Source organism: Myxine glutinosa, chromosome 2, assembly GCF_964187855.1.
Source record: "Myxine glutinosa chromosome 2, kmMyxGlut1.1, whole genome shotgun sequence".
Classification (NCBI taxonomy): domain Eukaryota; kingdom Metazoa; phylum Chordata; class Myxini; order Myxiniformes; family Myxinidae; genus Myxine; species Myxine glutinosa.
This window is the reverse complement of record NC_136262.1, coordinates 209,822,611-209,836,910: the sequence shown is the minus strand read 5'-3', so window position 1 is coordinate 209,836,910 and position 14,300 is coordinate 209,822,611.

Here is a 14,300-nt window from a genome sequence, read left to right as displayed (position 1 = left end):
TCCAGCCTTGCGTGATTATACATGCTTGCACTAACCACGAAACAATGACATATATATGTATATATATATATATATATATATATATATATATATATATATATATATATATATATATATATATATATATTGTTGCGGTTTTGAGTCTGTCAATTGAGTTTAATAAAGGTTAAAGTCTGCCCCCCATAGTTAGTCACACAAGCAACATGTAGCCTCGCGATAGTATAGTTATGTCTTAGTATTTGTAAGCTTAGTCCTTTTCCTTTGTTAGTTCTGCGTTGAGTAGGAGCCAGGAGAATAGGCCCTACTTGCCACCGATTTCCCAGCCACCCTAGCCTCGATCCAGTTTGTTAAGCATTGGTTGATAATTGGGCGAGTTAACACGAGGTAGGCCTAGGAAGGATCGGGGCGGAGTCAAGGTGGAGTGGTAGAAGCAATGACGGTAAGCACGAGCCACCAATCAGAGCTCAGAGGTGGTGGCGGCGGCGTGGCGTCAGAGGGCGTGGTGGAGAAGAGTCGGGTGAGTTCCAGAAGGTTCGGGGGGCGTAGCTATAAAACCGGCTGCGCAAAAGCCCTCGACAGGACTGATGCCTGATAGGACTCACGTTGTAAAGAACGTACAGAGGGAACTTGCGGTGAAAGGACTAACATCGGAGGACTTGTATGAAAGAACTTGATAAGCGGTGAAAGCTGATGAACTTGACGAACTTGCATGAGAACGCGCGCGCTAACCAGCTCGGAGTGTATAGAAGAAGAGGAGTTGGCCGCTACATATACGCAGGCGCAGTCAGACAGGCTTATACCGAATATAGCGCATTTGAGACACGCGAGTGAATAAGGCTGAGTAACCGCCATCCGCGCTAATGTCCACCCTCTACCGTTCCGCCCCATCATCTGCTTGGTCGAGAGACGCGCTAGGAGTCCCTGCCTTCACCTGCCACCATAATCGCGGGACGTGCCGGGGACCGTGGAGAGCTGGACGGGAACCATCTCTGGACGAGTTGGGGGACACCTGCCCATCTGCAATACCCTGTGTGAGTGTGAGACCGGCCCGTTGTCCCAGGGATAAGTTAAGACTGCTTAAGGATTGCTCTGTGTCTCTTCGTCCTTGAACTGTATATACGTGTGGGAATAATTAAACCCATTTGTTATTCCTTTCTTCCTGATTCGACCGTTTCTGTGGTTTCTCCATTTGACTAAGCATGGCATGAATAAGGTCGCTCCAATCGGGTTCCACTAAGTAAGACTGCGTGGACCACGTGTACGCAATCCGCTCGGCGTACTCAAAACCACACATGGTTCGTGCGAGGCTTGTTTCCTCGCTCCCAGGGCAGCGCGGGGAATTAGGTACGAGCGAAAAGTAGTCCCGAAACCCTACGCTGCGTGTGTCCAGGAGGGACGTAATAAGTCTCGGTTCCGCCAGGCCCAGTAAAGACAAGGGGATTAATACCCTCTTGATAAGGGGAAGAAGGCCGGCATAGAGAACAGCAATAATTGGTGTCAGGAGTGTGGGATTGGACCTGGAGCGCGCTTCACGCACTTGAAATTGCGAGTGGACGAAATTTAGTTTTTAAAATCCAAAATTAAATTCGTGCCATGGCTAGCCAAAGTGATCGAATGCCGGTGGGGGTATAAGAGGAGGTAGATGAGGAGGAATTAATGACCCAGGACCCATGGGAAGAATTGGAAGAAGAGGAGGACATTGATGAGGGGCCGGCAGTAGGGGTAGACAATGGCGGCACCTGGCACATGGCCGCGGCAGCCGAGCCCGCTGTGCAACCCGGGTGCAACATTGAATTATACCTAATTCAACTAATGGCAAAAATAGACGCCCAAAAGGACGAGATGAAAGCTCAGGGTGAGCGATTGGAAAACAAATTGGATGCCCAGAGTGACAAATCCACCCGGGGAATAAAAAAAATGGGTGATCAATTGGAAGAGGTGAAAAATGGGCTGGAAAACAAAATGAACACCCAAAGGAAGGAATTGGAAAAAATGAGGGTGGCGTCAAAGAAAGAAATAAAAGAAATGGGGGAGGACATAAGGCGCGGATTGAGTGAAGAGGTCGCATTGGTACGCGACGAGGTAAAGCAGTGCGAGGAGCGTGTGGAGAAGGAGTTGAGGAAGAGTACGGCCAGATTACATGGGGTCTAGAGGAATTGACTCGGGAGGTAGAAAAGCTGACAGTGGGACAGCAGGAATTAAGGGAGCAAGTGGGTAAGAACACGGACGTAATCCGGGGGCTGAAAGCAGCACAAAAGGAAATAAGACGGAAGTTGGTAGCGACGAAGAAGGAGTGCCAAATGGTACACAAGGGGCTGACAAAGAGGATAGCTGAGGTGGTAGAGACGTTGGGGACAAGGGAACGAAAAGTCAGGACCCATATAGAGACGACCAGGGTGGTCTTAGAGGAAGAAATTGCGGGGGCGCACCGGGAAATAGAAGGGGTGAAACAAAAGTTGGAGGAAGTAGAAGAAGGGGTGAGTGAAATTAAGAAGAGACGGAAGGAGACTAAAAAAGAAATAAAGGAGGAGGTGATAGAATATGTGCAAGGTCTGTGTTCACATCGTGATGATGTGCTTGCTAACCAAATAAAGAGTTTGCAGGTGGTGGAGGGGAAGCAAGGAAGAAGAAGCGCCAAGGTGAGTGGCGATATGGGTGGAAATGTGTATAGTGCGAGGGGAGGTTCGACGAGCTTGGGTTTTGGAATAGACCCGGGCATTCATGAAAGGCCGAATGTAAGATGTGCGACTGCCACAGAGGGCGTGGAGAGAGAGTGGGCACATGGGTGTCCGACAATGGGGTGTGCGAAAGGTGTTTGTGAGCCGGGGTGTGCGGGTATGGAATGGGTAGCGGGTTGCGAAGAGGCGGCCCAGGCATCGACACTGACCGGAGTAGTTTTTAGTGGGATGAGTAACGCACGCGAGCCCCCGGGGAATAGTGTACTATGGGGGCCCGAACGGTTCGGCCCCGCGTTAACCCCGCAAGGAGTGGCACACAGAGTCCGACCATCGGGCGACCATAAGGTCCCGCTCACGCCGTATGACGGCAAGAGCGATTTGAGGGCGTATCTGGCGCAATTTGATCACGTGTGTAGAGGTAACGGTTGGAACCCGGACGAAGGTGGGGTACACCTTGTGGAAGCCCTGCGCGGCGCAGAGGTTCTGACGGCTTTACCACTGGGTGCTCTCACCCTGCCAGAACTCCGTGCAGCCCTAATTAATCGTTTCGGCGTAGAACAGCAGAGCGAGCTTGTTAAAGCTCAGCTCACAGTGCGAAAAAGAAAGCCCCAGGAGACCATCGGGGAATTGGTTTATGACATTCGCCGCGCAGTGGGGATAGCACCGCGGCCATGGCCGCGACCTCCCAAGAGAGTTTGGCGCTGGACCATTTCATCCAGGCCTTCCCGGACCCCGAGCTTCGGCAACAGCTCGCCATGTGGCGCCCACGGACCCTGAGCCAGTCGGCCGACGCTGTGGCCCGTTGGGAGGCAGCGAGGCCCCTGGCCTGGGGGAGCGAGCACCACGCAGTGGCGGTGAGACAGGTAGGGCCCGTGGCTGGTGGCGGGCCCCTGAGCGGGTCCACCCCCAAAAGGGGCCCTGATCTGGAGAACATGGTCCGTAGGCTGGTGGACCAGCACCTAGCGGGATCTGGACCATGGCAGGCAGCTCCGGAGGTGGCACACGGTAGGCCACGGACAAATGCCCCAACTAGGACTTATAGGGGGGGCAATTTGGAATTCCGGAGGCAAGCACCTTACCAGGTGAGGTGATTTAATTGTAACCGGGTGGGTCACCGTGCATGGGAGTGTCGAGCCCCGTGCCGGGACGGACCCCGGCAGCAGGGACCATCAACTCTGCCTCGAACGGGTCGGGCTAGCCCGGCCTATTCGTCAGCCCGCCCGACAGCTCCCTTGGAGAAAGAGGGAGGAAGCTGATGAACAGGTAGAAAAGATGCTCAATGCAGGTATCATTGAGTCCTTGGGAAGTCCTTTGATGTCACCAGTTGTGTTGCTTAAAAAGAAAGATGGGACCACGCGGTTTTGCTTGGACTATCGCCAACTGAACAACGTGACACTCAAAGACTCATATCCCCTGCCAAGAATTGACGATACCCTCGATGCCGTTGCAGGCTCAAATTGGTTCTCAACCTTGGACCTCAAGAGTGGGTATTGGCAGGTGGAGATGGACAGGGCAGGGAAGGAGAAAATGGCATTTTCCACAGGTAAGGGGCTGTATCAGTTCACTGTGATGCCGTTTGGTTTGTGTAATGCCCCCGCCACCTTTGAAAGATTGATGGAGCATGTACTGGGCGACATGCCATGGCAGTCATACCTGGTGTACCTGGATGACGTCCTGGTGCACGCTAAAACATTTCCCCAAGCCATAGCTAATTTGGACCAGGTGTTTTGGTGTCTCGGACAGGCAGGGTTGAAATTGATCCCGAGTAAGTGCACTTTGTTTGCTAAGGAGGTGGTCTATCTAGGTCACGGCATTGGTCGTGAGGGGGTAAAAACAGGCCCAGGCAAAATTACAGCAGTAGAGGAGTGGCCCGCACCTCGCAACATCAAGGAGGTGTGGGGATTTTTGGGACTCTGCTCCAACTACCGACGTTTTGTGGCAAAATTTGCAGAGTTGGCCCGGCCCCTTCTCCGGCTTACGGAGAAGGGGACGAGATTTAATTGGACAAGGGAGTGCAAGGAGGCCTTCCTGGCATTGAAGGGGTGTTTGACATCCGCACCCATTCTAGCATACCCCACTAGTGACGGGACTTTTACCCTGGACACGGATGCAAGCCAGGAAGGATTGGGCGCGGTTTTGTCCCAGACATAGGGGGGCGTGGAGAGAGTGATTGCGTATTATAGTCGGGCCATGAGTAGGCCCGAGCGAAATTATTGCGTCACTCATAAGGAGTTATTGGCTATGCTGGCTGCCATGAGCCATTTCCACTCGTACTTGTATGGGCGGAAATTTCTGGTTCGAACTGACCATTCCTCCCTGCAATGGCTCCTCCGGTTCAAGGAGCCGGAGGGCCAAATTGCAAGGTGGTTGGAAACGTTGCAGCAGTACGACTTTAGTGCGACCCATAGGGCTGGGAAGGCCCATGGGAATGCAGATGCACTCTCTCTACGTCCTTGTTTGGGGGAAAATTGTAAATTTTGTGTGAGACACGAGGATAGGGAACAATTGGCAGACTCCACCCCGACTCTCATAGTCCGTGCAACCCGGGTGAGAGGGCCAATCTTGCCACTATCCGCCGATGAAGAATTTGGAACTTTGGCTTGGAGCACGACCCAGCGGGAGGATCCCATACTGGGACCAGTGTACGAATGGGTTAGATTAGGGAAAATACCTAATGGTGAAGAGGTCACCCCCCTCGGGGCGCCAACAAAAGCATATTGGGCTCAGTGGCAAACCCTGGAATTGAAAAATAACATCTTGTACCGCAAGTGGGTAGAGATTCCCTCTGAAAGAACTTCCTGGCTGGTGATAGTTCCAGAGAAATTTAAGAACACAATTTTGCAGCAGGTGCATGGTACCCGCTCCGGCGGCCATTTGGGCAGGACAAAGACTACATCTCGGGTCCGCCGGAGGTTCTATTGGGTAAATATGGGGCGCGATATACAGGACTAGTGTCAGAGATGCGACACCTGTACTACTAAAAAGGGACCAGCATGGAGGATGAGGGCCCCCCTTCAATTACACCTGGTGGGGGCCCCCCTTGAGCGGGTGGCTATGGATATTCTAGGACTCCTTCCCCATACCCGCCAAGGTAATAAGTACATCCCCGTAGTTATGGACTATTTCACCAAGTGGCCGGAGGCCTATGCCCTCCCCAACCAAGAAGCCGGGGTGGTAGCACAGGCCTTCGTGGAAGGATTTGTATGTTGGCATGGGATTCCACAGGAGCTGCACACCGACCAGGGTCGAAATTTTGAGAGTCAATTACTAAAAGATGTGTGCAAGCTCCTGTCAATTAGGAAGACAAGGACAACGCCCTTGAGACCACAATCTGACGGGATGGTGGAAAGTTTCAACCGAACCCTGATCCAACAATTTGCGTTATTTACCACCACCCGTCAGGATGACTGGGATGAACATCTCCCGTATGTGTTAATGGCCTACCGAACCAGCCAGCACGGAGCCACCGCATGCAGTCTGGCGTTGCTTATGTACGGGCGGGAATTGCGGGCTCCCGCCGACTTGCTATGCGGTCCCGTGCCAGTGACCCCTGATAGACCGCCGGGGGAGGGCTATGCACGTCACCTGGAAGAAGGCATGGAAAGGGTCCATGCCGCTGGCGGGTGCCAAGATGAAGCGCAGGTACAATCACCGGAGCCCGGGGAGTCAGTATTCTCCGGGGATGAAGATCTGGTTCTTCAATCCCCGGAGGCAGATGGGCAGGTGCCCCAAACTCACCTCGCCCTGGCAAGGCCCGGGGGTCGTCCTGGCGCAAATTTGTGACGTTGTAGCGGTTACCGCTGGATGTACATAATCGCCTTGCACCGGCCAGAACACGGCCAGACGCGCCTCTCCCGGGCATGCCCGGACTCACTGTTCCCGGGCACGCCCGAACCTCCCGGGCACGCCCGGTCTCGTCTTTCCCGGGCATGCCCGCTCTCGCCTTTCCAGGGCTCGCCCAGAGCGTCCGGGCATGCCCGCTATCGCCTTTCCAGGGCTCGCCCAGAGCGTCCGGGCATGCCCGCTATCGCCTTTCCAGTGCTCGCCCAGAGCACCCGGGCACGCCCAGCCTCGACTTGCCAGGCCGCAGCCAAACACGCCCGGGCAGGTCCAGACTCGCCTTTCCAAGGCTCGCCCTTGATACCCGGGCATGCCCGGTATAGCTTTTGCCGGGCAAACATCCCGACATAAATGTGTATATATACACAAAGAATTAAGTTAAGCACCCCCCCCGTTTTTTTACAACCTCGCACATTACAAGTTTGTTGTCGTCAAAACAGTGTAATATACCCATGATATTGCTATATTTTCTGGAGAAGTGATATTATGGTCACATAAAAACATAACAATCATGCCGTTTTCAATATTTTATTCTGAATAATTTAAGGTGAAATTTTTTGGGAATTTTAGGCATATTTTCACCTCAATTTAAGTATGGAGCTATAGGTCCATCACGGACAGTGTGGATGACGTTTATGTTTTCTAACGTACAGTCATTGTTCTGAGAAGACCTCTAGCGATCTTTGCGTCAATAACGTGTGTAGGACCCACGTGATCGGATCACTGACTCAACCCTACGTCTCATAGACCCTGTAAGCCGTCGTATGCGTTGCTGTGGCAGGTTGTTCCATTCCCGATGTAATGCACGTTCCAATTCATCCAGATTGGCTATTGGAGGGACCATCTTCGCAATTTGTCGTCCCAACATGTCCCAAACGTGCTCGAGGGGGTTCAACCTGCCACAGCAACGCATACGACGGCTTACAGGGTCTATGAGACGTAGGGTTGAGTCAGTGATCCGATCACGTGGGTCCTACACACGTTATTGACGCAAAGATCGCTAGAGGTCTTCTCAGAACAATGACTGTACGTTAGAAAACATAAACGTCATCCACACTGTCCGTGATGGACCTATAGCTCCATACTTAAATTGAGGTGAAAATATGCCTAAAATTCCAAAAAAAATTCACCTTAAATTATTCAGAATAAAATATTGAAAACGGCATGATTGTTATGTTTTTATGTGACCATAATATCACTTCTCCAGAAACTATAGCAATATCATGGGTATATTACACTGTTTTGACGACAACAAACTTGTAATGTGCGAGGTTGTAAAAAAACGGGGGGGGTGCTTAACTTAATTCTTTGTGTATATATTGTTGCCCGAAAAACGGGCTTGTCAGAATACCTGAGCTGTTTGGTTTCAATAAAGCAACTCGGACGAATTCCGTCTTTGGTCGCGTCAATTCTTTCGACTCGCGTTGGAGCGCAGTTCCTTCATTGGTGACCTACCGACATGGATACGGCAGTGACGCTTAAACTGCCTACCTTCTGGGAGACTCACGCGGCTGTTTGGTTCGCCCAGGCGGACTCCCAGTTCGCCCTGCGAGGCATCACCGCGTGAGACACCCGCTTCCACCATGTTGTGGCGGCGCTCGGTTCCACCACCGCGGCCCGCGCCTTGAGCCTCCTCCAGCACCCGCCGGCTGCTGACAAATACGACGCGCTGAAGACGCTCCTCCTCGGCGCTTTCGCCCTCTCACCGGCAGCACGCGCACGGCGCCTGCTTGACCTGCCCGAGCTCGGCGACACGCGCCCGTCCGAGCGCATGGACTATATGCTCTCGTTGCTCGGCGAGCACTCTCCGGCATTCCTGTTCCGGGAGCTGTTCCTCCGTCAGCTGCCTAACCCGGTACGCCTCGCCCTGGCTGGCACGTTGATCACGGATTCCCACGCCCTCGCCAGGGAAGCCGATAAGATCTCCTCGGCGGGCCAGCACATCGGCGCGGTTACCTGGAGCCCGCCGCCGTCCGAGGCGATGCCCACGACGCCCAAGCGCCCTGCGCGGTTGGAGGCCGAACTGCCGGTGCAACTGGCGGCCGCCACGGCGCACCGCCCGCTTCCGACACGACGGCCGGGGCCTCCACCTGACCGGGCGTGGTGTTATTACCACGCCAGGTTCGGACACAAGGCTCGGACGTGCCGGCCCCCGTGCACTTTCGGCAGGTCGGGAAACGGCCGGGCCGGCGTTCATTCCCAGCCATGAGCGCCGGCCACTCGGGCAACTTGCTGTTTATTCGGGACAAAGCGTCTGGACGGCGTTTCCTGTGCGACACCGGCGCCCAACTGAGCGTCATACCTGCTTCCGAGCAGGACAGGCTGGACGCAGTTTGCGGCCCCTCTTTGGTCGCTGCTAATGGCTCGGCCATACGCACTTTCGGCCCACGCGTCGTCACCCTCTGCTTCGGCAGCCAGCGCTTTCAATGGACTTTTGTTACCGCCAGCGTCCCCGTGGCTTTGCTGGGCGCCGACTTCCTCTGCGCGCACGGGCTGCTGGTCGACGTCAAACGACGTCGCCTTGTCCACGCCGAGACCTTCAGCTCCCTGGCGTGCACAATGAGCAGCTCCGCGCCGACCGAACTGGCGTGCGCCCTCCCGGCAACGAACGAGTTCGCTCGCCTGCTCGTGGAATTCCCGGCCCTCACGCGGCCGACGTTTTCGGCCGTCGCGGTGCGGCACGGGATCGAGCACCACATACCCACTACGGGCCCGCCGGTCTACGCCAGGGCCCGCCGCCTCGACCCAGCCAAGCTCGCCGTGGCAAAGGCCGAATTCGACGTGTTGGAGCACCTCGGCATCGTGCGGCGCTCCGATAGCGCGTGGGCCTCGCCACTGCACATTGTGCCAAAGCCGGGGGGTGGATGGCGCCCGTGTGGCGACTACCGCCGTCTCAATGACGCTACCACCCCCGACAGGTGCGATCCATCATATTCAGGACTTTTCCGCCCGTTTGGCGGGACGGGTCATCTTTTCGAAAATTGACCTGATACGGGGCTACCACCAGGTACCTGTCCGGGCGGCCGACGTCCCGAAGACGGCCGTCATCACGCCGTTCGGCCTGTTCGAATTTTTGCGGATGCCATTTGGCCTCAAGAACGCGGCCCAGGCGTTCCAGCGCTTGATGGACGGCGTGCTGCGCGACCTGCCGTTTCTTTTCGTCTATCTGGACGACATCCTCGTCGCCAGCACGTCCCGCGCCGAGCACCTCCTCCACCTCCGAACACTGTTCGGTCGCCTCAGCGAGCACGGCTTAATTGTCAACCCGGTCAAATGCCACTTCGGCGCGACGACCGTTGACTTTTTGGGCCACCGCATCACCAAGACCGGGGCCGTGCCGCTGCCGACCAAGGTCGAGGCCATCACCACGTTCCCGCGTCCCCGTTCCATCAAGGCCCTCCAAGAGTTCCTCGGCATGGTGAATTTTTATCACCGATTCGTGCCCCGCGCTGCTCAGCTCATGCGGCCCCTTTACGAGGCCCTCCGGGGCAAGCCGGCCAAGCATGACATTGTTTGGTCCGCGGCCATGGACGCGGCCTTCGCCAGTGCCAAACGGGCCCTTGCCGACGCAACGCTGCTGGCTCACCCGGTGCTCAACGCGCCCATCGCCCTCACTACGGACGCCTCCAACTACGCGGTGGGTGCCGTTCATGAGCAATGGCTGGACGGGGTTTGGCAGCCACTCGCTTTTTTCAGCCGGCAACTCCGGCCGAACGAGTTAAACTACAGCACGTTCGACCGCGAGCTGCTCGGGCTATTCCTGGCCGTTCGCCATTTCCGACACCTCCTGGAGGGCCGCCCGTTCACGGCTTTCGTCGACCACAAGCCGTTGGTCTACGCAATGGCTAAGGTCACGGAGCCGTGGTCGGCCCGCCAGCAGCGCCCCCTCTCCGCCGTGTCGGAGTTCACCACGGACATCCAGCACGTCGCCGGCAAAGACAACGCCGTGGCCGACTGCCTTTCGCGGGCCAGCGCGAACGCGGTCCACCTCAGCGTGGACTTCACGCTCATGGCGGCCGACCAGACCACCGACGCCTCGGTGCAGGCACTCCGCGTGGCGGACACGGGCCTCCGCCTGGCCGACATCCCCTTCGCGGGCACCGTCCTGCTCTGCGACGTCTCCCAGGGCCAGCCTCGCCCCATCGTGCCCGTTTCCTGGCAGCGCCGCATCTTCGCCTCCATCCACGGCCTTTCTCACCCGGGCCGGAAAGCTTCTCAGAAGCTGGTGTCGGCGCGTTTCGTCTGGCACGGCCTTCGACGAAACATCCGTGACTGGGCCAACGCCTGCACGGCCTGCCAGCGAGCCAAGGTCCACCGCCACACCCAGGCCCCGCTGGCACCTTTCGCCGTGCCTGAATGGCGTTTCGACCACGTCCACGTGCGTCTCGCGGGGGTTCACCCACCTGCTCACCATGGTGGACAGGACCACCAGGTGGCAGGAGGCCGTGCCCCTCACCTCCACCACCACCGCCGACGTGGCGCAGGCGTTCATCGCCACCTGGGTCGCGCACTTCGGCGCACCAGCGGACATCTCGTCCGACCGCGGCCCACAGTTCACGTCTGAGCTTTGGCGCGCGGTCGCCCGTTCGTTGGGGGTCATGCTGCACCGCACCACGGCCTACCACCCCCAAGCCAATGGGTTGTCGAGCGGTTTCACCGCTCCATGAAGGCCGCACTCATGGCCGGCCTTCAGGACGACGGTTGGGCCGACCGGCTGCCGTGGGTCCTTTTGGGCCTTCGCACGGCCCCCAAGGAAGACCTCCAGGCGTCCGCCGCCGAGCTCGTCTACGGCCAGCCACTCCGCGTCCCCGGCGAATTCGTGCCTGACGCTACCAGTCCCTGGTCCGCCGCTCGCCAGCGCTCGGACCTCCAGGAGGCCGCCCGACGATTTGCCCCCGTGCCGACGTCCCGCCACGGTGGCCCCCAGTCCTACGTCCCCCCGGCGCTTCGCACAGCGGAGTACGTCTTTGTGCGTCATGACGCGCACCGGGGGCCACTCCGGCCGCCGTACGACGGGCCCTTCCGGGTCCTGCGACGGGGCGACAAGTCTTTCATCGTCGACTTCGGCGACCGGCCGGACCGGATTTCTGTGGACCGCCTCAAACCGGCGCACATGGACGTTGACCGACCACCACGGTTGGCCCTTCCTCCGCGGCGAGGCCGCCCCCCGTCCACAGTTCCCCCCGCTCGACCACCCACCACCACGTCAGACCCCTCCCCACGACCCTCCAGGGGTCGCTTCGGCCGGGTCATCCGGACCCCCCTTAAATTGACCCTGCCGGTGCAGGTCGATTCTGGAGGGCGTGTGTAGCGGTTACCGCTGGATGTACATAATCGCCTTGCACCGGCCAGAACACGGCCAGACGCGCCTCTCCCGGGCATGCCCGGACTCACTGTTCCTGGGCACGCCCGAACCTCCCGGGCACGCCCGGTCTCGTCTTTCCCGGGCTCGCCCAGAGCGTCCGGGCATGCCCGCTATCGCCTTTCCAGGGCACGCCCAGAGCGTCCGGGCATGCCCGCTATCGCCTTTCCAGGGCTCGCCCAGAGCGTCCGGGCATGCCCGCTATCGCCTTTCCAGTGCTCGCTAGGGTGGGCTTCAAAAAAGCAAAATGCAGATTTTCTCCGGGACATGGTCTATTTTTGTTCCTTTTGGTGTCAAAGGAAACCACACCAAATGTGAATGGAATCCAATAATATTTAGGGGTGCCACATCAGTGATGAATTTTCCCCCATGCAAAAATAGGAATTCCCATTTTTTGGGCTGTATATACACAAAATAAATACATAATTATATATATACATTAAATATAATATTAAAAATAAATATATAGTAAATATACATTAAATAATAAATATACATAAATACACATTATACATTATATATATAGTTATCTACAATATATTATACATACAGTTTTGAGACTTCCTATGATCACTATCTGGGCAATTTTCATGCATGTTTTGTACAGGTTCCCGGGGTCAGGGGTACGCTTTTTTAGTGTGTAATATGTAGGCCTAACTTATTGACTGTGGCTCTTTTGTAGAGAGTGACCCTGTGGAGTAAGAATTAACAGGATTTTACCCACATTCTTGCTTATTTTGCAGATATGGCATGTGCTAGTACCAGTGTTTCATTGAAAACTCGGGCTCAGGATAATGTGTATCTCATTGGGTCCACTTCTGGAGATGCCATCAAAGGTGCCAAGCTCCCGACTGTGCATCAATCTCTTGTCCTGTTTTTCCATCACCTGAAGAAGGAGAATCGCACTGCCCGGGAGTGCAACCCTCACCATTGAAGAGGTTGTGAAGTTCTGGGAAAAAGCTCACCTACCTACAACGACGAAGCAGCACTGCATCCATCGTTTGGAGAGGCTATATGAAGAATGGAGGAGCCTCCAAAAAGGTGCAAAGCGGGGTGGTGCGACCCAAGAGAAAAAGGAAGCATCCTTCAAGGCCTCCTTGGAGAAGACGTTTGATCTTAGGCATGCAGATTCGGAGGCCATAATCACCAACCCCGAGGACAGGAAGTTTCTTCACGATCAATTCTCAGAGAGGAAGGCTTCAATGGGATCTGTAGACACTGTGTTGGAAGCAAAAACGTTCTTGTGTGTTTGAAAGATCAGCAGCCACGAGATGATTATCGTGAACTCCTAGAACTGACTGTCATCTACATGGGAGGAATCCCACCTCGTGGAATCCGGATCATGGCTCCAGGAGCAATGCACAGAGCCAGATGGATGGCAAAAGCACTATATTCACTACAGGTGTTCATGTTTCGGTCAGAGTTCCACTTGACACTTCGAGAGGCGAGAGAACTCCGAGCCTTCAACATTTTTGTCTGCCTTGTGTATGTACAGGCTTGGTTTCGGGCTCCACAAGCTATTGAGGCTCCCCTGAATGACATTAACCTCTTCAAGAAGTTGGAAAAGTTTGAACAAATCAATCAGAAGATGGCTCAGGCAGCCTTGAAGGCACTTCGCCGCCACACGTGGTACATGAGCCCAGTACTAGTGGCATTTGCATTCTTTGACACCAGAATTGACAAAGAAAGCAAGATCAATATGATTGAAGCATTGAAAAATGACGGTGAAAACCCCTCTCCAAAGAGACCAGCTATCAAACGAGGAACCGCCCTGTCAATCGCTGGCCTCATAACAAAACACACCAAGCATTTCTTCAGCATCCTAGGGACCCCAACTGATTGGATGGATAAGGATCCTGGTTCATGGGAGAAGGAAACCAGCTTTCAGGAAGCAAAGAAAGCCGCCAGTGGCTTAGTCGTGGTGAACGACAGGGCATAAAGGGGTGTCGCATTGATACAAGACTACAATAAGCTCCTTACAAAGGATGAAGAGCAAAAGCAAGCTCTGCTCCAAGTTGTTGCTGCTCACAGGAAGATGTACCCCGATGCCAAGAAGGCAACAGTGGTGAAACAGGCCCAGAAATAGGAGTTACATTTCTCATTATATTTGGGTTTTTTAATATTATGTGATATGGTGTCTCTTCATTTTATGAACTGAACATTTGGATTGTTATCATTGAATTTGAGTTTTCATAGCAATATAGTGCTATTTGTGCAGCTATTGTAACTTGTGTTTGCTAGAATACAAAGAAAGTGAGTGGAGGGTGGATTTTCATAAAACAAACTTCTAGTTTTGCTTTCGATCCATATATAGAAAAGTTTTGTAGACACCTTTAGTTTGAAGGCTGATGTGGCACCCCTAAATAAAATCAGATTGCTTTCATATTTGGTGTCTTTTCATTTTGGAACAAAAGGAACAA